At 45.6% G+C, this 25478-nt stretch overlaps 1 long non-coding RNA gene across 1 annotated transcript in view; it reads left to right on the plus strand.

Annotated features, from left to right (window-relative positions):
• The window catches only part of LOC120400876, a 46772-nt gene extending 21632 nt beyond the window's left edge, over positions 1–25140 (plus strand). The window contains exons 4-5 of the long non-coding RNA XR_005596125.1: positions 12840–12949; positions 24126–25140. This is a non-coding gene — a long non-coding RNA (uncharacterized LOC120400876). The remainder of the gene's footprint in view (positions 1–12839; positions 12950–24125) is intronic.
• The last annotated feature ends 338 nt before the right edge of the window (positions 25141–25478 follow it).

Genomic DNA, 25478 nt, shown 5'->3' on the forward strand with positions numbered 1-25478 from the left:
GGGCTGTCTGCAGCAAGTAAGGGGAGGCGGCGCAGGGAACTCCCACCCAGCTCACCCCCGCCCCACCTCCTCCCCGAGCATGCCGTGGCCGCTTCACTTCTCCCGCCTTCCAGGCTTGCGGCTCTTAAGCTGATTGGCACCGCAAGCCTGGGAGGCGAGAGAAGTGAACCAGCCACGGCGTGCTCGGGGAGGAGGTGGGGCGGGGGTGAGCTGGGGGGTGTGTGCCTCAGGGCGGAGGGTGCAGGGTGGGGAGCTGCCGCAGGGGGGGCACCTCAGAGTGGAGGGGGGGAGCTTCCACGGAGGGGGCGCCTCAGGGTGGAGGGCGGGGGCTTGGGGACGGGGGAGAGCGCAAGGTAGAAGTTTCGCCTAGGGCGCGAAACATCCTTGCATCAGCCCTGAGCATCTACATAATACTCTTCCCTACTCCGTATTGCTGAGGTATATTGCTCTCCCAGCCTCCCCTTTCTCCTGCCTTTCTCTCCTCTGCCCTTCATGCATGGAACGTCAAGCCCTAGGTGTCCCATGGTGTACTCCAAAAATTGGAGACCTCCAAAAATGGGTGGACAAGGTTGAAATTTTAGGCCTTTATCTGTACATGTTACGAGAGTCGGCTTTTCACATATTTTGCCGTTGAGCACAATGACATCCTCCCCTACCACCCAACCAACCCCATTCAAACACCAGTCTCTTTTGTTAGCTCTGCTGAAGGATACTTTGAGAGAATGGTGAATGATATATGTGGGGGGGGGCAGAACTGAGATGCTGACAATAAGTTAAACAACTTGAACTTATTAAGAAGAGTTATTGATTAAGCATTCATATCACCTCAATATGATTTACTATTGCTTGATTTATTCCTGTTTTGGTAATGCCAAGAGGCGCCAGTCAGAATCAGGAGCCCCATTGTGCTAGGTGCTGCACCAGCATATCAGTAGATAGGTTCCTGGTAAGGCACCAAACCTGCAATGAGATGTGTGCCTGTGTGTATCTCAGTGCAGGATCAGGAGGACCTAAAACAGAGCTTACAGTGGAAGAGTCTGTTAGCTAATGTAGCAATATAATCTTCTTTATATGCAGATAAAGGAGAGACCTTCATTACACTCAAGGGCTAGATTTTACAAGTGAGGTTAATAAACTGACATCACTCAACTGGCATAAAAAGCAGCAGCAGAAGCAGCAAGAGGAGGAGGAGGAGACTGGAGCAATAATTGAGATTCATGTTTCAAGCAATACCATGTGCTTCAGCCCAGAGATTATGAATCACTTCCTTGACCAATATCATCATTCTTTGCATACTTTAAAATAAACAGCTCTTCTCATAAGCTTTTAACTCTTCATGAAAAAAAAATATTGCAGCCTCCAGGGATGTTTGCTGCAAGTGCCCTTTTTGTGCCCAGCTTCTACTTTTTATCCCTGTAGGCAGCGAGGGGGTTTTCTGGAAGCCCTGGAAGGAAAAGCCTCCAAAGGAAAAATAATTAGTCAGAATTGAACCTTTCCTGCTGAAAAATTTGAATTTGCAAAAAGGGCATTTTTCTATCTGACAGAAAATTCCCAACAAGCTCTAACTCTGGATTCTATTTCTCACTCTGGTGCTGACTTACTCTACAGGCATGGTATTCTCACAGTGCAAATTTTCTAAATGTTTTGGGTCCCCATCTTTGTATACTTAGTATTACACATCTGGGGTGTCCGAAGTCTGGAACCCTGCCCTGAGGCATCCCAAACTAGAAGGCATTTTTGCATATTTGAGCCTTCTCTCTCTTTGGGTACATCTACACATCAAGCAGCAGCCTGCCGCAGTGAGTCTCCGAATCTGGGTCAACAGGCTATGGCCTGCCTTAAGGCACTAAAAATAGCTTTGTAGATGTTGTGGATCAGGCTGAAGCTCAGGCTCTGAAGCCTAGGGAGGAGGTAGGTTTCAGAGCCCAAGCTTCAGCCCAAGCCACAATGTCTACACAGCTATGTTGAGCGCTGTAGCATGAGCCCCGCGCACCTGAATCTGTGGACCCAGTCTCCGAGGGTATGTCTACATGGCATGGCTGGCCCGTGCCTGCTGACTCAGGCTTGTGGGGCTTGGGCTAAGGGGTTGTTTAATTGCAGCATAGATGTTTGGGCTCAAGCTGCAGTCTGAGCCTGGGACCCTCCCACCTCTAGCAGGGTTATAGAACCTGAGCTAGAGCTGGAGCCCGAACTTCTACAGCACAATTAAATAGTCCCTTAGCCTAAGCCCCATGAGCCTGAGTGAGTTGTCATGAGCCAGCTGCAGGTTTTTAACTTCAGTGTAGACATACCCTGAGACTTGCTGCCATGGGCTGCCACTCGCTGTGCAGACATACCCAAAGTGTCTCAGTTACCCGACCCACAAAATGAAGGAAATAATGGTTAGCCATCTTTGCAAAGTGTGTTGAGATCTAGTGTATTCTGTGGGCTTGATTCTCAGCCCCAGTTCTGTCCCCTTTGCATGTGAGTGGTGCAAAGGGGACCTAATCTGGCTGCAGCTAGCCAGTTGAGGAGGTGCCATAGCTGGTGCTGTCCCGACATAGGGAATTTAAGTACTGGGAGTTGGGAGAAGAAACCAGAGCAGCGCTCCACTAGAACCATTTCTCATCTGCTGTATGGTCACAAGGGAAATAGCCAGCTGTCAGTGGAGTCAGGGCCATGCCGCTTGAGAATCAGGAAACCATAAATGGCTGTCTGATGGTCCTCCAACTCTTTTTGCACCTAGGGTATCTTGGTGCTGAGAAAATATAGCCTATATTATCATTACTTGGCATGCTGCTTAAAATAAGCTAGTCTATACTCCTATCTTCTACTTTGTTATATCTCATATTAACTTACAGGTAACGGTAGACAAGTCAGTGTGAAATAACCCTGTTCCATGAACACTGAGCACAAATGTAGCAGCACTCATGGAAAATCCTTCCAGCCATCTGTCTGTAAAAAGATATTTTTCTTCTTTTGCAATGTATCTGGGCAGATGAAAAGTTATAGAAAGTTTGCTGTTTTGGAAGTTGCACTCTAGAACAAGGTGATCTCATTTGCTGAGCTGGGGGACAGCGAAGATAAATGTTACATGTTTGCCATGAAGAGTCCATTGTAAAGAGAAGAATGCTTTTATTTTAAAGACCCTTACCACCGTATACCTTGAAAATACATATTTGAAGCCAGCGTAGATCAAACACAAGTGGCCTGCTAATGTAGTTTACGAATGGGATGTGTTGGGGTGCTGCAGAGTCACAGCACCCCAACGCAAGAGCCAGAAAGATTATTATTCAGGAAGCCCAAACCCTCCCTCAGTTATCCACCATGCAGGGGTCATGTGCATACTGCAATTCTGACATCTCCTCCTCCCTGTCTCCTTTTGAGTGCTTTGCACTTTAGGGGGCCCTCCCTGTGCAGAGGGACTGCTATAATACCAGGCTCCTGTATAAAAGTTCTGAAGGAAGGAAAGGCTCATTACCTCCTCCTTTCTACCCACACACTGCTACAAGGGCCAGGCACAACCTGGCCCTAAAATTGCCTGCTAAAAGTCATGTTTCTGTAGTTGATTTTTCATTCTTCTTCAAGTGCTTCTGCTCTGCTGTCTGCGGGCTTGTTCACATTAGGAGAGTACTTTTTGTTAGAATATGACCCCAAGGAGTCACAGTAACTAACATGATGCTAAACACAACATAGCACTCCCTATAGGCAGGGACTGTTGTTTTGTTTATCACCGTGTCAGCTGGTCACGGTAAACCCTAAAGAGAACCACAGGGTTAACCATGTTAACTGTCTACATTGAGTTTTGAATAGCGTGTTTATTATCATGAGTCTTCAAGGTCATGTTGTAACCTTGTTGTGTTGTAAATTTCCAGTTGTAGACAAGCTCTGTGGAGTCTGGAGGTGATTATTTTCTTGGCTTGTATATCTATCTGTGTTGGGGTGACCAGATGTCCTGGTTTTATAGGGCCAGACCCAATATTTGGGGCTTGTCTTATTTAGGTGCATATTCCCCCCCTTCCCTGTCCTGATTTTTCACGCTTGTTATCTGATCACCGTAATCCATGTAGTCATTTGACTCATTACTGTGGTAGCTCAAAAAGGTCACTCAGTTGCAATACACGTAACAGATGAAACTCTAGCCTGAGGTACATTCATGCATGTTGAGAATAAGTAAGGGGAACACAGAATGGCATTCTCTCCAAAATCCATTTACTCTGGCATATTTGTAATTGGCAAAATTGGGGTGTGCCTGCAAATGTTTTTAGACATACCTGTCTGGGAGGTTATAATATATACATTAGGTCACAGACTAACCAAATCAAGCACACATCCCACTAAAAAATGGAAAGTTGTTCCTAAACTTTTATACAGCAGGAATTTGTGCTGGTAATGCCACACGTTTCTGCAGGTCACTGCTGAACTACAGTGGTGTAGTTTGTTTGTAGATGTATCATCTTTCAGCAAAAACAAGGCAATCCTGACCCTTCAAATGAACATGTTATTCTTCACAATTTCCTGTCCTAAACTGCTGCGTAGTGTTGCTGTGCACTCTTAATTCTCACCATTTTAATGGTGGATGAAACAATTTTTGTTTTCATAAGGTTAGTCAAATGTTTTGGGGACTTTTCTGATGAAAAGTACATCATTTATACTTATGTATTATATGGAACCATAAGCTAGCATATTAGGTGTGGTAGTTTTGGAGCTGTTAGTGGTTGGGGAGATCAGTGGAGATGTAGGGTGAAGTCCTGGCCCCACTGAAGTCAAGGGGAGTTTTATCATTCACTTCCATGGAGTAAGAATTTCACCAATCCTTTTACGGGTTGGTACTTGTTTTACTACAGAAGTAAGTTTATTGAGCTGTGTGACAGTGCAGGGAGTGAGTAGGTGAGCCTGCAGTCTGATCACCTGGATGCTAATTAGTGCTCAAGGAGAAACTGATTGGGGGTAATTATCTGATCAAGCTGGTGGGCTGGGTGGGATAAGAACTCAGTTGGCCCCATCAGCCCAGGGCTGATAAAAGAAGCACAGGAAGGAAGCACAGGTGGAGAGAGTAGGGGGAGGGGAAGATGAACAGGGCTAGCTGAGTCTAGTCATACAGAGGCTCCAGAACAGGGAGATCTCTGTTCCCCACAGGTCCTGCTGAGACAGCCTAAAGCTCGGTAAATGCTGTAAATAGGCAGGAGCATGGGGAACTGTGGTGATATTGGTGGAAGGGTATCCAAATAAAGTTTCACTGAGAGCACACCCCATGGAGTCCGTGCAGTTTCTGGTCAGAGACAGGCCCCTGTTACAAGCTGTTTTACAGTTCTGATGGAAGTAAATCAACCCAGCTTCCTGTTTTATTCCTATGTTTGTAGCTCAGAAGAAATACCCAGATAAAATCTATAAAAATCTCATTTCCTTTACAGGCAATGAGAAAAGTACTGAGTTGAATTTAACTTGTTGGTTTTATTTGATCATCTGTGTCTGATACTCAACTATCAGTGCACAGAGTGCATGTCCAATGTACCATGAATGAATTGTACTTGCAGAAAAAATAGAGGAGATTCTTTATCTTAAAATATCAATAATACCATCAAATAGCTATCAAGAACCTCATGGCATTTTACAATAATGTCAAAAGAATTTTGTCTATTTTTGGACAGACTTGAACATCCTGGGTTCTAAAGTTCAAGCCAGGGTGTTATTCTGCTTGGGATAAATTGTGGGGAAAAAAGATCAGAGAAGGGGCAGGGAGTCAATCCAATGAATTCACAGCATATGAAATGGAAGAGAGTAAACAGAGTGAAAAACAAATACAGCATGACTGTGAAAGCAGAAGAAAGGCACAGAGAGAGAGAGACAGACAAACAGACATGGTGAAATAATAGATTCTGGATAGACCTGAAACCTGTATTGTACAGGACAACAACTTTATTAGAGGTTTCAGAGTAGCAGCCGTGTTTATTAGACAAATTCCAGTATTAAGAGACCACCCAAAGAATTCCCAAATGTATTGAGTAAAATTCTGATCCACCATTTTTAGGAGGCCTCTTGTCTTAAGCTACTGATTTTGTCCATCTCTTAAGGAATGGTTTAAGAAAGGTTTCAACTATGTCTTATATGTACAGTGGCTCCTTGTGCGAGCCTAGCTTTTTTGGGGGGTGAGATAATGGGGAATTCTACTCTGGCTAATACACAGCATAGGCTTCCCTTGAGCTAGATACAAATTTAGGTTTATTTTTTTTAATCAATATAGATTTAAATAATAGGAAACAAATGACTTGATCTTGTAAACATTTTCACAGACCAATAGTCCTTACTCATGGCTATAGGCCCACTATAGTCAATAGGCATGTTTGTGTGAGAAAGAACTTTTTCTGACAGACATAGCGGAATGGTCAGGACCAAGGTTTGTGAAGATCAAGAAGGTTGTGAACCTAGTAAACAGGGAATGGATATTCATGGGAGCAGGCCTTCTTCTCCTGAGTAGTCAACTGGATTATAAACTTTCAGGGCAGAGGCTGCGTCTCCCTGTGTGCTTGTAGAGCACTTAGCTAAGCGGTGAGAAAAATAATGAAACATTAAATACGGCATAGAAATAGTTCTTGACATAGGTCTACTCATATGAACATAGCTTTGCAGGATTGGATCCTAGCTTGAGACGTCTGCACCCTTCACACTCCACCAGGTTAGCTACTCTCCCAGTAAATGCTGGTTTCTTTGGGAGCCAGAACTGGAAAAGAGAACAGCTGGAGTATTATGTCTCCATTGGTTAACAACACAAAGTCAGAGAACAGCCACATTCTCCACCAATGGTTATTTCTAAGTGATTTTCAAGGGTAACCCCATGCAGAACACAGTACAGTAGTCCAGAGTTCACACCAGTGAGAGAAAATGCATTGGATTGGATTGGACTGAGAAGACTTCAGCTGCAGAAGGATTATTTCCAGTAGAGAGATGCAGTATAATGTCAAATACAAGTGAAATACTCCACTTTCACAGCTGTATCTTTGTGCTTCTGACTCCCAAGTCCTAGTCTTACAAGTCCCAACCCAAGTATAGTCAAGACAGCTGGTCTCTAGGGAGAAGGGATGAAATTAAGATTCTAGATGCAGAGCTGTGCACATGGCTGAGAAAAAGAGGTGCAGTGTCTGGAGACGTTATTACCCAGGTAGGGCAGGACCAGGTATCATGCCCTGATGTGCGTTGTGTGATGTACACTCACCAGAGGCCTTTGCAACTCCTATAGAAAAGCTGTAGCTTGCACTCTGTGAGTGCTCCTTTGTACTGTCTGGGGCACAGAGGACAGAAGGGACAGATAGTGGCCACTCACAGGGTATGTCTAGACTACCCGCCGTATCGGCGAGTAGCGATCGATTTCTCGGGGATCGATATATCGCGTCTCATCTAGACGCGATATATCGATCCCCGAAAGCGCTCCCGTTGACTCCGGAACTCCACCAGCGCGAACGGCGGTAGTGAAGTCGACAGCGGGAACTGCGGACGTCGATCCCGCACCGTGAAGAAGAGAGGTAAATCGATCTAAGATACTTCAACTTCAGCTACGCTATTCACGTAGCTGAAGTTGCGTATCTTAGATCGATCCCCCCCTAGTGTAGACCACCCCCAGTCTCACCCAGAAATGCCCCCTGAATACTGCCAGCATCAATCGTGCGCTCTCCCTCTCACACATAGTGAGGGAAGACAGCCATCTAATTGCTGCTTTCTGTGTAGGAGTACTGAGAAGTACTGGCTCCTTGTACCCCCTACCCCATCTGTACTGGGCCAGTCATCATTTCATCCAAAGAAAAAAGGGTTTTGTAAACTATGATACCTGACAAGCACGATACTCTTAGACCTCCCTTGTCTAACTGTCATGCCATTTACAAAAGTTAGCTGCTCTTCTTGAACCGAGGACTTGAAACTCTGGGAGAGTGTCTTAGGAAAACTGGGCTGTTCAGCACTGTATATTTATTTTCTTGGTTTCCTTCAGAAAAGAGAACATTTCACTTTTATAAACTACAAGGTAGGTCCATTTAAAGCTATCAGAGATTTTCCTTTTAGAAATTGTACTGAGGAGATTGTTCCTAAGGCATTGACCTTTAAATGGTCTTCATGTTCCATTAAAACAAGACTTGGGTACTTAAAGCCTCAGGTCACTTTCACTTTTAATTGTGCTTTATTATTTTCCAGTGCTGCATAGTGTTTCAGTCAATTTAACTAGAAGGGAATTTCTTATAATTCCCCTGATGGGCTGAATTCAGGTTGTAACACTGAACAATTTGCCTGGCCTATTTTATTAATATCAGTCTTGTCTCATTTACTTTTTTAAGTTTAAGCAGAGCTCCTTCTCCAGGATGTTGCGAAGAGAGTATATTATTGATTAATGGGATGAGGTTCTCTCTGTTACTTTGGGTGAAAGGAGAAGTGTGGGAGAGGTAAGAGGTGGTGGTGGGGAGATTAATGCCACTCAGCTTTTAAAATAATTGCATGGTTAATATGTTGTGGCAGAGTTAACTGAAAATTAATAAAGCTTTAGTTTTACTTGGCATTTAATCCTAGGGATATTCTTCCAGCACTGTTACAAGCTTGTTGAGCAAAGCATCAGCTTGCATTCCTTCCTTTCCAAGATTTACTAATTAGACTCTAGTGGTAAAGTAGTAGACCTTAGTACATATTAAATTATGCAACTTCCAATTAAAAATGTGATTATTAAATGCATAAAACACATGATGGTAACATCAAATGCTCTTTGTATAGTACTTGAGCAGAGTTGTTAGATTTTAATCAGCTTGTTAGTTGTGAGTTTTTGACATGAAAAATTGGTGGGGTTTATTTTTAATTCTCTGTGATTGTTCTCATTTTCTCCCACTCCATCCTTCTTCCATCTTTCACTTCTCACAGCCAATGGTTCATTTTCTTTCTTTCTCCCACTCCATCTTTATTCAGCCTTGTTGTTCTTAAATCTTATTGTTCTTTATTTTAATTTCTTTTTTTATTTTACTGGCAATTTGTCCAGCGAACCAAAAAAATCAATGACTCATACAGCTCTAGTAGTGATGCCATTGGGAGCACTTTTGTACGTGGATGTGAGGTGTGTAATAGGCTTGTGAGAGGGACCACATGGTGGTCGACATGCCAAATTCCTGAGTGTATATAAAGTGACTGATTTCAACAGGAGCTGTGTTTGGGCCTGATCCTGAGATGCTGAGTACGCTCAATTCCCACTGAAATTAATGGGAGTTGAGGGCACTCAACTCCTCTCTGGAAGTGCTCAGTACCATGCAGGATCAGGCTCCAAAGAAGTGATCATTGTACTGCGGGACAGGATCGGGGGTTATAGTGGCTCATAGACAAAAATGTGATGCAGTTACAAATATAATATAATTCTGGGATGTATTAACAGGAGTGTCGTATGTCAGACATGGGAGGTAATTATCCCACTCTACTCGGCACTGGCGAGGCCTCAGCTGGAGTACGGTGTCCAATTCTGAGCGCTGCAATATAGGAAAGATATGGACAATGTGGAGATAGTCCAGAGGAGAGCAACAAAAATGAAAAAAAAGGTTAATAAAACCTGACCTATGAGGAAAGGTTAAAAAAACAGGGCATGTTTAGTTTTGAGAAAAGAAGACTGAGCATGGACCTGCTAGCAGTCTTCAAGTATGTAAAAGACTGTTATAAAGAGGATGGTGATCGATTGTTGTCCATGTCCACTGAAGGTAGAAGAAGTAATAGATATATTTTGTCCTGTATCAGCTTAGGGGGCTGGACTAGATGACTACAGTGTCTCATTATTGGGTACATAGTAGTTAGGACATTCATGGAGAAGTGGGAGACCCCTGCTTAAATCCCTCTCATCAGGGAGAAGGGGGAATTGTACAAGAGTCTCCAACATTCTGGATGAATACATTTACTACTGGGCTAAAAATTATCAGGAAGGCCACCTCCTCCTCCTCTTTACCTCCACTCCTAGCCATTTTGTGTGGAGCAAGGCAGGCGCCTAAACCATTCTCGCAAGAAATGTCGTAGATGCCTGAGCCACCTGACTCCAGGAGAGGGGTTCCCTGCTGTGGATCGCAAACAGAGATAGCCACCTCCCTCTAGCTCAGACTTAGGTGCTTTACTCTGCAAGAAGGGCAGGGTTCAGCACATCCTCTCAGTAGCACTTCCCATTGGCTAGTTTATGCGGCTTCCTGCCTAGCATACTGACTTTTGCAGACCCTATTCTGAGGTACCTGTCCTCTCCCCGTCAATTCATTGTACAGGGAGCCAAGGTACCTCACTCAGGGTTTATGGATTCCAGTGACTTTCAAGGCCCTTACAATATAGGCACTGCAACACTGAGTCCCTTTGTTTATCTGGGCTCTGCTTTCTAAACAAAATTTACTAATCTGCTTTTAGACTGTAAACTGTAGCACAAAAGTGGCTCTAAAGTCACGCTTACCATAATGCAAATAATAATCATAATAATTTTTGGTCTCTCCCAAATGGAAATCTTTCCAAGTTTTTCATTATTTCTACTACCTGTCTTTGAATCCTTTCTTGTTCTGCTGCATCTCTTTAGAGACAGTGTAACCAGGCCTGAGCCTGGTATCAACCCCTTTGGCTTATTAATACTTTATGTTAAGAATATGCTAATTTATGCATTTTAGCAAAATTTTCAAAGCAGAGTGCTCAGAGTTGGGCTCCTAGGTCCATATTTAGTTGACTAGGACCTAAGTCCTAGTCTTGAGAAAAGAAGGCGTGGGAGAGGGAGGTACCTGATAACAGTCTTCAAATATGTTAAAGGCTGCTATGAAGTGCGAAGTGATCAATTGTTCTCCATGTCCGCTGAAGGTAGGACAAGAAGTAATAGGCTTAATCTGCCACAATGGAGATTTAGGTTAGATATTAGGAAACATTTGCTAACTATATATGTAGTTAACTGCTGGGATAGGTTTCCAAGGGTATGGCTACACTTACGGTTTGCAGCGCTGGTAGTTTGCAGCGCTGGTCATCCAGCTGTGCAGGGCCAGCGCTGGTGTGTGGCCACACTCACAGCTACCAGCGCTGGTGTGTGGCCACATTTGCAGTATTTCCAGTGCTGTTGGGAGTGATGCATTACGGGCAGCTATCCCAGCATTCAAGTGGCCACAACGTGCTTTTCAAAAGAGGGGGGTGGAGTGGGGTCTAGTGTGACAGGGAGCGGGGGGAAAGAGAGAGGGGATTTTTGGAGCCAACACTGTGTGTTTAGCTTCCTGACTTGAAAAATCAGAACATGTTTCCGACCCCTTAGTCTTAACTCTTAATTGCAAACAGCCTGCAGCCAACACGACTCCCCGCTGTTTCATTCACTGCCTGCCTGCCTCTCATTTGATTGTTTACAGCCAGGTACAGATGATCACAGCAAACAGGAGCTCTGTTTGTTTTTTAGATAAGCAACGGAGCTCCGGAGCTCCGATCGGAGCTCGTTCATAACAAAACAAAGAAAGGCTGCATAACAAAACAAAGAGAGTAATTTATAAAAGCATTCTGGGATACATCCTTATTCCCTGGAGGCCAATCACAGCGCTGGTGTGTGGCCACACCTGATGACCAGCGCTGCAGCACCAGCGCTGCAATCCTTATTCCCCATGCTGAGTGAGGTGTACAGCCAGCGCTGCAGCCAGGGAGTTGCAGCGCTGGAAGTGCCCTGCAGGTGTGGCCACTTACTAATTGCAGCGCTGGTGGAGGCTTTCCAGCGCTGCAACTCGCCAGTGTAGCCATACCCCAAGAGAGGTTGTGGAATCCCCATTATTGGAAGTTTTAAAAACAGGTTGGACAAACACCTGTTAGGGATGGTCTAGGTTTATTTGGTCCTGTCTCAGTGCAGATGGCTGGACTTGATGACCTTTTGAGGTCCCTTCCAGCCCTACATTTCTATGATTTTTTGACTCTCTATAAATATAAACGGTCTGATTTTCAAAGATGCTGAATAGCGTCAGCCTCACATCGATTTCACTATGATTTGTGAGTGCTCAGTTCTACTAAAAATTAGGCTACTTATATTTCAATGATTAATATGAATCTAAGAACCTAACTTTGAGCACCTAGGTATCACAGGGTAACTGGCCCCTTTAAGAGGTAGTGGGTCCAGCCCAACCTGTGACTCACTCAGCTCTCTCCCCCACGTGGGGACAAATATCACAGTCACATGACAGGCACGTCATGTGGCTAAATCAAGGTATGAGTTGGAGATGAGAGATAAGTCTTCTGAGAGCCTTAGAGGAGGAGAGAGAGTGGATAGTTTGTAGAGGAAAATACCTACCAGGAAAGGCCTCAGGGAAGAGGGCTGTGAGACTCCTGAACCAAGAGAAGAAAGTTTTGGGACTGAGGGACCAAAGTGCCTGTATTCTGAAAAATACTTAATAAATATGGTCCCACAAAGGGGGTTCTTACTTAAGTATTCTGACCTGTGAGTAAGTAATTGTAAGAACCATGAGGGAGCTGAGGGCAGGGTGCATGCAGGACCATGCTGTGCCCCAACGGGGTGTGCCCCGAGATAGCACTCTGTTACATCAGATTTGAAAATGTGGCCTATTAATATAGTTTGTTTTGTAAATTGTGCAGAACAGCCTGTTTGTTCACTGAAACAAACCTGCAGCCACCCTGGCCTTGTACGTTCTCTTCCTTCACACTTCTTCATGATGAAATTGCTCCAAATCCTGAGCGCGTGAGCCAGTAGTTATTTAAATGTAGAAGCTTCAGTAGTGCTGTGTTGGACTATGGTACGTCTCTGATCAAATGGAGAAAACTTATGACATATTTTCAGGACTTTCTTTCCTTCAATCTTCTTTATGAATTAATTAAGTTTGTCCTCTTTCAAAAATGCTGTTTTTATTTTATTTTAGTAATCCTTCCTCTGCCCGCTCCTGTAACAGTGGGAAGGTGACGCTACAGCAAAGCATTGTGCCTCAGGAGACTGGAAATAAAATTCTATTATGAGACTTCACGTGATGAGGTATTGCACAAACATCAAACTTTTTATTCCTGCAAAGCCAAAGCACTGGTTTTCAGCCCTGAAATGTGGTTGGTGATAAAGATGACCTATTTATACTAACAGTTGTAATATATGCATGCATGACTATACATGTGCTGAGTGGCTGAGTTACTGTTGCTTGGAGGAACCGTAATTTTGACTGTATGTTCTTCAGAGTAGGGACAAGGTCCATAATTGTTTTTGTGAGGCACCCAGCACATTGGGAGGCTTTCAAAAATAATATACTCAGCTTTTGTACATTTTAATTCTCAATTTGCATTAATTTTGTTCTGAAACTTGCTTTTATATAGTTGTTTTGCATTGAATTTCCTTTTAAAAACACTAAAAATGGGAGACAATAGAAAAGAAGCAGGGGAAGGAAAATGTGAACGGTGTATAATTTTCTTCGATAGTGTAACTAGCTTAGTGGATAAAAGGGAACAGCAGAAGTGAGATACCTGGACTTTAGTAAGGCTTTTGACACTGTTCCACATGACATTCTCATAAGCAAACTAGGGAAATGTAGTCTAGATGAAATTACTTTAAGATGGGTGCATAACTGGTTGAAAGACCATTTCAAACACTAGTTATCAATGGTTTGTTGTCAAACTGGGAGGACATAAGGGGGGTTGTGAAGGAGCAGAGAGACTGCAGTTGGGCACAGCAGGGGTTAAAGAACACCTGTGGGTTCAGCTAACCTCACCCCATTGTACCTGCAGCCAATACCAGGCCTGGATGGGGGAGAAAAGAAGGGAGCCTGGCTCAGTCAGGGGCTGACTGGCAAAGAGGCAGGAGATCTCTGTATGCCTGCCTGAAGGCACAGACCAGCAACCTGCCTGTCAGCACAGTCACTGGAGGCAAGTAAATCTTCCCTTGCCAAGGGGAACCTACAGATAAGCCCCAACCATGGGGCAATTGGACTAGCAGGGCCATGTCCCAGACTAAAAGGACTTGCATAGGGAGCAGGCCAGGAAAACAGGTCCTAGACACCCCCTCATGGCTGGGAGAAAGATCCATCTCCCCTGTTTAGGGGTTGAGCGACACAGGACCCTGGGCCAGGACCTGAGGGAGAAGGAGGAGTCAAGTCCCCCTACAGCCCCCCTAACCAACGATCTAGCTACTAAGCTCCCTGGCCACTGAGGGCCCTATGACAGGGGTCCTGCTGGGGTCTATCCTGGTTCTGGTACTATTCCATATTTTTACTGAGACTTGAATAATGGAGTGAAAAGCTTGCTTATAAAATTTGCAGATGACATCAAGCTGGCCGGGGTTGCAAGCAATTTGAAGGACATGTTTAGAATTTAAAATGATCTTGATAAGTTGGAGAACTGGTCTGAAATCAACAAGATGAAATTTAATAAAGACAAAAGTGAAGTACTGCACTTAGGAAGGAAAAAAATTAAGCGCACAATTACAGAAGGGGAATAATTGGCGAGGTGGTAATATTGCAGGAAAAGATCTGGGGGTTATGTTAAGGCTAGTATTTAGTCAATATTTAGGTCACGGGCAATAAATAAAAATTCACAGCCTGTGAAACTGCCCATGATTTTTACCAAAAATACCCATGACTAAAACTCTACTTCTGGGGTCCCGCCTGGGGGGCTCTGCTCTAGTGCTGCGGGTTGACTTCCCCCCAGCCACTGCTCCTGGGGACCGCTCTCCGGATGGCTTCCCGGTGCCCCGGGACCGCCGCTACTTGGTCAGCTGACTGGAACCAGCCGAACAGTGGTTATTGCGGCTGGCCCCAGGGCAGCCCCCTGGGACTGCTGCTCAGATGTTCCCCAGGACTCCTGCTCAGGCGGTCTGTGGGACCAGCTGCACTGGCTGCTGCTCGGGTGGTCCCAGGAGCCAGCTGCCCGGGGCCTCCTGAGCAGTGGTTGGTGCGGCTGGCCTCGGGTCGCTCCAGCTGTGGCTGCTCCAGCAGTGGCCCTGAAGTCAGCTGCTTTGGAAGTCACAGAGTTTGTGGAAAGTCTCGGAATCCGTGACTTCTGCCACCTCCATGAAAGAATTGCAGCCTTAGTTATAGTGGATTACAGATTGAATATGAAGCAAAAATGTGATGCTATTGCAAAAAAAGGCAAATATCATACTGAGATATATTAATAGGAATGTCATATGTAAGATACAGAAGGTAATTGTTCTGCTCTGCACTAGTGAGGCCCCAGCTTCAGTACTGTGTCCAGTTCTGGGCAGCACATTTTAAGATAAATGTGGGCAAACTGGAGAGAGTCAAGAGGAGAGCACAAAAATGATGAGTGTTAGAAAACCTGACCTATGAGGAAAAGCTGAAAGAACTGGGCATATTCAGTTTGGAGAGGAGAAGGCTGAGGAGGGCCATGATAACAGTCTTCAAATATGTAAAGGTTGTTATAAAGAAGATGGTGATCAATTGTTCTCCATGTCCACTAAGGGTTAGAAAAAAAAGTACTGGGCTTAGTTTGCAGGAAGGGAGATTTAGGTTGGATATAAGGAAAAACTTTCTCACTATCGGGATAGCTAAGCAGTAGAACAGGGACATTGCCCAGGGACGTTGCGGAATCTCTGTCACTGGAGGTTTTTAAGAACAAACATCTGTCAGGGATGGTCTAGGTATATTTAAATCTGCCTCAGTGTGAAGGGATGAGTTAGATGACTTCTTGAGGTCCCTTCCAGTCCTACATTTCCATGATCTGGGGCATTATGCCTCAGATTGCACTGCAGCCCAAGAGCACACAAAATATGAACTGTGGTGCTAGGAGGAGGATAGGGCATCAGAAAGGCCACTATATGTGTTGGACCCTTTCCAGTGCTATCTTAAAAGTGCTGGTGTGAGGTGTTTAACAAACTTAATATCCCACCCACTGCCTTTAAGATGCCATTGGAATTATCCAAGGAGTTAAATATTATTCTTTTATTCTTACATATGTTGTACAATCCAGGTAAACTTGCATATAGCGGTAAGAAGTAACAGCCAAATCCCGCTCCCATAGAAGTCAATGGCAAAACTCCTACTGATTTCAATGGGAGAAGGAATGGGCCTTTGTATTCAGCAAAGAGAAACACAATCACCCTATTTGAGTCCTCATTCAGCAAAGCACTTGGGCATGTGCTCAAATTCTAAGTCAATGGGACTTAAGCAAGTGCTTAGAGTTCAGTATGTGCTTTGTTGATTCAGGGCTTTGGATTGCTCCTCATCCATGCCAGAATGAGCGATTGGCCAAAATAACTCTGTAATATATACTGGTTAGATCTCCATTTCCTCTTTATTTAGGGCCAGAATCTGCAACGCTTAATCATGCCAAATGGCACTTACTCATGCAAGTGGTCCTTCAGGACTACTTGTGAATAAATGCTATTCAACATATGTAGGATTTGCAGAATCTGATCCTACCTTTAAATTATTTCCCTTTGGCTTTATCTGGGCTAAAACTATTTTCATTTTATAACTGGTAATAGTATACCAGTACATTATTTATAACTGTGAGCATCAGTACTCCTCTAAACCGAACTAAAGACTTGCAGTTCTCTACTAATAAAATGTTCAGAGCATCTAACTGACCTGTGTCTGATCCCTTATTGAACTCGTAGTGGCCTAAGGCTTGTAGCTGACTTCATGCTACAATTATATATATCAAATTATGTCATTTTACAATTCCCTGTCTTAGCATCTTATTTCAGATGCAGCCATATGAATTTTTGATGCCACAGCTATACACTAGATATTGCAATTTTGAGAACTCAAATGGCATAGTAATTACCACAAGGCCATTAAGTACCACCAAATAATTTGCATCTCCTTAGGGAGTAGTTTTCATACAGGAGAAATAGCAGTTGTCTCAGAACTAAGCCCTGAAGAATAATTTTGTTTACATCCATCTATTCAGATACAACTTAACAAGTTTTAACATAAAACAGTATCTGTGACTTTATCCTTAAGATTCTAGAATACTAGAGACTATTATATTTTCAAATGTATTTAATGGAATACATGTTTTAATACTGAGGTAAATAAAAAATGAATTACCAGACTGTACCTGACCTACCGATGTGACTGTATTTTTTTCAGTCCCAGTTACCATAGCACTTAATACTAGAAAACTAGCATTCCTCTCCTCAGGTGAACCAGAACTAAACGATACAGAAGGCTGGGCCTCAATTAGATTCTGATTTCTTTTCCCTTTGATGCATTGTGTGACTTTGAAAACTTGCTGTCTGTCTTTGCTTATTTTCCTAATTCTTTCTATTGCTAGTAGACTCTCAAAGGGCTGATTGCTTTTTCTCCATAAAATGAGATACATTTTGAATTGAAAATCCAATTTATTGCTAAGAAACGCTCACAAGAACAGACATTGTTCACCTACAGTTGTATTCTCTGGCTCTTTTGAGGCTATCTCAGGCACATAATAAGCATTATCAGCCCATCCATTAATAAATGTCTCTTGCAGTAAGACAGCAGAAATGTTTTACCCATCAGAGCATATTAGAGTCCTGAAACTGCACGCTAACTACAATGGCCTGTCTTTCTTGGAAGCTTCGTCAAAATATAGGAAGAATTAGTGCTCAAAGGCTAGAAAGAGAAAAAATGTTTTGATATGTAAAATACCAGAAAAAACAGGAAGGCATCTTGACATAAAAATCTTCAGTCTAGACCCCTCCTTGTCATTTAATGAGCCTCTTAAGTATGATCTTTTTGCTTACAACTTTAATTAAAACAACCGCATGCTGAGGTATTTTGCTTCACTCAGTGACTTCTGGCATTACTGTGCATTGATAGTCTACACCCAGTGTTATGGTGGTGTGGAGGCAGTGCTGACTTCAGTATTTTAATGGTTATTATAACATGCTTTGCTGAACACATGCTGTAGCTCAGGCTGAGTTCCAGCTTCCAGACTAACCTCCCTTGTTTAACTGCTCCTAATTTCCTCAAATTCCTTGTGGGCTGAAATTTTCCATGCTTGTTTCAAGGGCAAAGGTGTTTGTCTGAAGTAAAAATGCTTCAAACATATTCTACAATCTCTTTTGAGACATTAAAACATGATATTGGTTTATGGGCACTTTAAGATCCATTTCTCAGAAGATACATAAATATAAGCCCTTGCCCTAAAGAGCTTAAAATCTGAGCAGTGGCGCTGACTTTCTGGTTCCCCCAGGTGCTCAACCCCTGTTCCACTCAGGCCACCCCTTTGCTCAAGGCCTCACCTATGACCCTCCTCTTCCCTGCTCCACCTCCACCCTGCCTCTTCCCGACCTGTTCTGTCCCCTCCCCTGAGCACACTGCACCCTCGCTCCACCTCTTCCTGCCCATGCTCCTCCCGCTCCGTCCCAGCATCTCCTGCATGCCACTGAACAGCTGATCACTGGCGAGCGGGAGGCACTGTGGGGTGGGGAGGAGCTGATCAGTAGGGTCGCTGGTAGGTGCTGAGCACCCACAGTTTTTTTCCTGTGGGCATAGGCGCTGACTCCGTGGGTGCTCTGGGGCTGGAGTACCCACGGGGAAAAATTAGTGGGTGCTCTGCACCCACCAGCAGCCAAGTTCCCCTCCCCCATGCCTACCTCCTCCCTTGAGCGTGCCGCGTCCCAGCTCCTCCACCTACCTCCCAGCACTTCCCCCGCTGTTTGGCGGTGTGCTTGGAGGGAGGGGGAAGAGTGGGAACATGGCAAGCTGAGGAGAGGAGGCAGGGCCGGGGCAGGGATTTGGGGAAGGAGTCAGAATAGGGGCAGGAAGGGGGCGGAGTTGGGGAAGGGACTTTGGGGAAGGGGTTGGAAAGAGGGCAGGACAGGTGTAGAATCTGGGCGGGGCCGGGGGCAGAGGTGGGTCGAGCAACCACTGGCAGGAGCAGAAGTCGATGCCTATGCCCTTGGATGCTCCAGCCCCGGAGCACCCACAGAGACAGCGCCTATGAATCTGAGCCTCGAAGTTCATGCTTATGTTCCTTCTTATTCACAAAAGCACTTAAGTCAGGCTTAAGTGGACATATTTACATGGTTAAAGTCAAGCATCTGCTTATGTGCTTTGTTGGATCTGGGCCTATGGCTCTGATCCTGAAAACATTTAAGTGCAACTTTACTCACATGAGGACTAAGTGGGGAGATGACTTATAGGGGTAAAGTTACATACTGTAATGAGGCAGAGTGGCCTCCCACCATGGTGGGTGGAACCAGACTCGTCCCTCCTACCTCGCCATAAGTACCGAGGCAGAACAGGCAGTACAAAGGGAGGGCCCTGGAGCTCAGGTGAATGGGAGCCACAGAAGGAGACAAACCTCTCCAGTCTGCTGCTGACTGCTGCAGCTGAGCCTGCACAATGCAGGACAGCACAGCACCCTACCTTACTTCCAGAGGAGACTAACCCTGGGGAGGAGTTGCCAGAACTGCTGTCCGCAATATACACTGAGGAGACAGAGGACCCTTGGACTATGGAACCCCTTCTCCAGACTGTGGTAGGAATTAGCCCAGGGAAACCAGACTTTAGTCCAGTATTGTTGCCAGAGCAGGGGTCAGTATGTTGCGGCTGGATTCCTCACTGACCCAGTGGTTGAACACTCCACCACTTTTAGGGCCTTGAGCTAGGACCCAGTGGAATTGCGTGGGCCCAGGTCCACCTACCTCCCGCTGCCAACCCTACCCCTGGGTGGCAGCCTATTCACCCCTAGGCCAGAAAGCCTGAGCTTGGCTTGTGGCTTGCCCCTGTCACAAGATGGTGACCATTTAGACTGTGTGTTTGCTGGCTGCCTTAGCCAGGAGGCTTAGACTAAAGCCCACTCCCTGTTCCGACCCACTCAAAGGCCAGAGCCTCAGACTGTTACTTGCTGTCTGCTCCAGCCAGGATGCTGTGGACTAAAGACTGTTTATGCTCTGCCTCATGTAGAGGGCCAGAGTTGTACCCTCTTGATTGCAGCAGCCCAAGCTGGGAGACTCTGGGCTAGAGACTGCTTACTGCTCTCCCCGCCCGAGGAAGCTAGAACAGGGGTTCTCAACCTTTTTCTCTCTGAGGCCCCTCTCATGCTATAAAAATTCCAGGGCCCAGTGGGGGTGGGAGGGCCTCGGGGCAGAGGCCTTGGGCATAGGCGTATTTTAACTTCTATTTTTTGGCGGGGGTGGGGGGGGGCAAGGGGCCAGTGGGGCTCAAGCCACCTCCACATGGCGGGGTCCAGGAAGGCAATGTCACTCCACCCCCTGACTCACCCCAGCGGGCCACCCAGCCTGTCTGGGTTTGGGGTGGGGGTTGCAACCAAAAATTATAACTTAGCTCAAAAAGTTTGAAAACAGTTTAGCGTGCAGGGAGGGGGTAGCTAGGGTCTGTGTGCAGTGATGAAGTAGCTCAGGGTGCAGGGAGGGGGTAGCTAGGAGCTGTGTGCAGGCAGGGGGTAGCTCAGGGTGCAGGGAGGGGGTAGCTAGGGGCTGTGTGCAGTGATGAAGTAGCTCAGGATGCAGGGACAGGATAGCTAGGGTCTGTGTGCAGTGATGGGGTAGCTCAGGGTGAAGGGACGGGGTAGCTAGGGGCTGTGTGTGGGCTGGGGGTAGCTCAGGGTGCAGGGAGGGGTTAGCTGGGGGCTGTGTGCAGGCAGGGGGTAGCTCAGGGTGCAGGAGGGGGATAGCTAGGGTCTGTGTGTGGGCATGGAGTAGCTCAGGGTGCAGGGAGGGGGTACCTAGGGGCTGTGTGCAGTGATGGAGTAGCTCAGGGTGCAGGGAAGGGATACCTAGGGGCTGTGTGTGGGCAGGGTGGTCGCTCAGGGGGCAGGGAAGGGATACCTAGGGGCTGTGTGTGGGCAGGGTGGTAGCTCAGGGTGCAGGGAGGGGGTAGCTAGGGGCTGTGTGTGGGCAGTGGGGTAGCTCAGGGTGCAGGGAGGGGGTAGCTAGGGGCTGTGTGTGGGCAGGGGGTACAGAGAGGGCGTAGCCTCAGGGTATAGGGAGAGGAGTATTAGGGGCCATGTGCTGGCTGGGAGGGCTCCCCTGCAGTCCCTCTTCCTGGAGGGATCTGACAGCCACGGAGCCAGGTCTCCCCACCCAGGCAGCTCTTACCGGCTGCCTCTGCAGGAGCAAAGGGGGCTGGGAGCTGAGAGGCAGCTTCAGTCCAGGGCACCAGCAGGAGACGAGGGAATGCATGGCACCAGCCAGAGCAGCAGCTACCCTGCACTGCCTGGCTCTGGTGTCCCACCTCCAACCAGGGCCGGTGCAACTTATTAGGTGACCTAGGCAGTCGCCTAGGGCGCTAGCATTTGGGGGGCGACATTTTCTTCGGCGGTAACCGCGGTGGCCGGATCTTCGGCCACCCCAGTCATCGTAGGCATTTAGGCAGAGGGAGCTGGGGCGGGGGGAAGGGCCACCTGCAGCAAGTAAGGTGGGGGCAGCACGCAGGTGAACTCCCCGCCCCAGCTCACCTCTGCTCCACCTCCTCCCCTGAGCACGCCGCCCCGCTTCCTTCCAGGCTTGCGGCACCAAACAGCTGATTGGCGCCACAAGCCTGGGAGGCGGGAGAAGTGGAGCAGCGATGGCGTGCTCGGGGAGGGGGCGGAGCAGAGGTGAGCTGGGGTGGGGAGCTGCCACATGGCTCCCCAGGCCGGGGGGGGTGGGGATCTGCCACAGGGGGCCACCTCAGGGCGGAGTGGGAGGGTGGGGAGCTGCCGCAGGAGAGCGCCTCAGGGTGTGTGGAGGGGAGCTACCACACGGGGGTGGGGAGCTGCTGCACGGCTCCCTGGGCTGGGGGGAGGGTGGGGAGCTGCCATGGGAGGGGGTAGGGAGCTGCCGTGGCGGGGGCACCTCAGGGCGGGGAGCTGCCTCAGGGCTCGGGGAGGGGGGAGGGCACAAGGTGGAAGTTTCGCCTCGGGCGCGAAACATCCTTGCACTGGCCCTGCCTCCAGCCTGTGCCCAACTCTGCCAATGGGCTCAGAGCTACTGCCCCATAGGGAGCACCAGGGCTCTGGGATTCAGCCCTGTGCCTCCCGGCTTCAGCCCCAGGGGGGCGCCGGGGACTGGGGCTTCAGCCCCGCGCCTCCTGGCTTCAACTCCGCAGGGGCACTAGGATTCTGGCTCTGGGTTTCAGCCACAGACTCCCAGGGCTCGCAGACCCCCAGGGGACTGCAGACCCTCAGCTGAGAACCACTTGGCTAGAGCACCAGGCTATTAATTGTTGTTTACCTCTGCTGGGGGCTACAGACCTAGAGGCTGCTTATTGCTTGGCCCCGGCAGCGGGGCCCAAACCCGAGTGCTCCGACCTGACACAGTGAGGTGGAGTGGCCTCCCTCCCCACTTGAGGGCGAGAGACCACTACACATACATACTTATGTATTTGCAGGATCGGGGCTTTAATGGATAAACAGGGGTAAATCTAAAAAATGTTAATGTCTGGTTCAACATGTATCTACAATGCTACGTGTGTTTGATATCCTTGCAATACTGGCAGTTTCAAATGTAAGCTAATGTGTTTCTTTTAAAATTGATATGTTTGCTATTTCTCAAATGAGATCAAAACAAATTCTTTTCTCCTACCTCTTGGCACTCAGCCTATTAATAAGAGAGAGAACCCCTTTGGTTTTGCTCTCTCAATTTAGCTTCTTTCTTGTTTTGAAAGAAAGTTTGTGTTCATTGCAATATTTTGTACCCAAAGAAAACGTGACTATATGCTGGTTCCTCAAATCCTTTCAATTAATATCCAAATCAAACCCACAGCCAGGCTATTACATCTACTTCCTGCTACTATTAATGATTTAAAGAATTAGCAAAAACAATTGATCTAAATCTATATTACCAGTATAAGTTATATTTGAAGAGTAAACGTTTAAAAGCATATTTGATATTAATCTGGTAGTCTAGGGTGTGATCTCTTTCATCTTCAGGACTGGATGACATACTTGGAAAGTCTAACTTGGATTTTTAATATCTCACCTTCATATTATGTTTACATGATTGAAAAAGACATTTACCTAAAGCAACATTGTAACTAGTGAAAATGAAAGGTTTGTTATTTGAAGAAACTAATTCATACCTGGAAGTGACTTGGAGATCACTGTGAATGTATATCAGTAAATCTTCCTATTATAGATAATTAGGAACTGGGAATGATGATTCTGAAAAAACAGGAAGCATTATTTAAAGCACCGTGTTGCTTCTGGACTATGTCTTGAGAAACATTGTTTATGTCTTTGGCTGAAACGCTGTCATTTTGAGAATGCTGTCTCATTTAATAAATATAAATTAGATTGTCTTGAATGGACTGAACTATCTGAAGTGCAATATAACAAGATTTCTTCCTCTCACATGTTGAGGTACCACTGAAATTTATACCATCTTTTTTCAGTTGGCAAAGGGCTAAATCCTAGCTCCAGCACTCAACTCAAATAAATGGGCTGTGTGCTAGAGAAGCCAATGGCGTTTAGAGGTGGACAGAGTTCAGCCCCGGCCATGAATCATGCAGCCAATTCTGTTTAGAAATGGCCCCATCACTATAGTATCTTTAGTTCCACAAACCATAAAGTATTTATCTTCACAACATCCCCATTGTCCTAATTGGGAACTGAGGTACAGAAAGAATAAACAACTTGCCGTAGGTCACACAGGAAGTTGGCAGCATAATAAAAAATTGAATCTGGGTCTCCTGAGTCAAAGGCTATAGATTCAGATATTCTAAGGTCAGAAGGGACTACTCTGCTCATATAGTCCAACCTCCTGTATAACACAGGCCACAGGACTTCCCCAAATTAATTACTGTTTGAACTAGAGAATATCTTTTAAGAAAAACATCCAATCTTGATATAAAAATCGCCAGTAATGGAAAATTCACCATGATACTAGGTGAATTGTTCCAGTGGTTAATTCCTCTCACAGTTAAAAATGTATTCCTCATTTCCAAATTGAATTTGTCTAGCTTCAACTTCCAGTCATTGGCTTGACAAAGCCTGGCTGGGATGATTTAGTTGGGGATTGGTCCTGCTTTGAGCAGGGGTTTGGACTAGATGACCTCCTGAGGTCCTTTCCAACCCTGATAGTCTATGATTCTATGATCTTGTTAGACCATTGTCTGCCAGGTTGAAGAGCCTATTATCAAATTTCTGTTCCCCATGTAAATATGTATAGAATGTGATCACCTCACCCCTTAACCTTCTTTGTTAAACTAAATAGATTGAGTTTCCTGATTCTAATCCTTTAATCTTTCTCTGAACCCTCTCCCATTTATCAACAGCCTTGCTGAATTGCTGACACCGGACCTGGATACAGTGTTCCGGTAGTGGTTGCATCAGTGCCAAATACAGGGGTAATATAACTTCTCTATTCATACTCAAGATTCACCTATTTATACATCCCAGGGTTATATTAGCCCATGTGGTCACAGCATAGCTCTAGGAGCTCATATTCAGCTGAGTATAAACCATGACCTCAGGTCTTTTTCAGAGTCATTTTTTCCCAGGATAGAGACCCCTGTCCTATAAGTATGGCCTACATATTGACTCAGGTGAACTACTGTGAAAGTGGTTGTACATAATATAGTTGAAACACTTATGTAAAATATACTAAACAGATATGTCAAGGCAAGGACAGGTGTATTGGCCACAAACTATTCTGTTTAAAGAGAAGATGTACACTGCATAAATGTGCAATTAAACTCTGTCTTCATTGTCCAGATCATGCCCTCCTGCAGGAAAAGTCCATGGGAAAAAAATCAGGGTAGACAAACACTTCATAGCATCCTCACAGAATTTCCTACAAATTTTTGCATTAGTCGGTAGGCTTTACCCACTGTCCTGTAAATATGGCCCAACATATTAGAATCATATAGTAACTGCACATGAGTTAGGAACACTTCTGTCAGATGGTTTGTTGGGGAAGCCATCTGTCTGGGGCATATCCAGTTCCAATTAGTTGTAATAATATAGTTTGTTGAAATTTTTATTTTTTTTTAAATCAGGGAAAATGGAAATGAAATATTCTGTTTTAGGCTGGTTTGACCTGAATCGGTCAGTTCAACAAAAGTTGGGTTTCCCTTTTGTGGGGTATTGCCTTGTGGGGCCCTGATTCTCTGCCATAGGCCAGACTCCCTGGAAGACTACATTTCCCATAATTTGATGTCAACTCCCCTCTGTCCAGCCTGTGTGGTGCACTAGGAGAGTTGCATAACTCTGGGTGCATCAAAGGAGATGAAGACTGGGGAGCCTGGGCCATAGGGGAGAATGGGGGATTCAGGATCTTGAACTACAACTTCAGTGAGGTCAAGTACCACAATGAGCAAATAGTTTAATGTTGGACTGACTCAATGTTTATCTCAGTGTTTTATCTCAGTTGAACATAACAAAATATTTTGATTTTTGGACTGTTGAAATGTTTTGTGAAATATTTCACTCTTTCTGAATAAATGTTTTTTGGGAAAATTTCATTATGAGTTTTTTGTGCTGATTTGGGATGAAAACAAATGTTGAAATATTAAAATTTCCTGTGGGATTGAAATTATGAATTTCACTTATCTCTGGTTGCAATTCACCAGTCCTTTTCTATTTTCTTCTGACTGTATTTGAATATGTTCCGATCTCACATCTAGACC

The sequence above is a fragment of the Mauremys reevesii genome, linkage group 1 (genome assembly GCF_016161935.1).
Source record: "Mauremys reevesii isolate NIE-2019 linkage group 1, ASM1616193v1, whole genome shotgun sequence".
NCBI classification, from domain to species: Eukaryota; Metazoa; Chordata; order Testudines; family Geoemydidae; genus Mauremys; species Mauremys reevesii.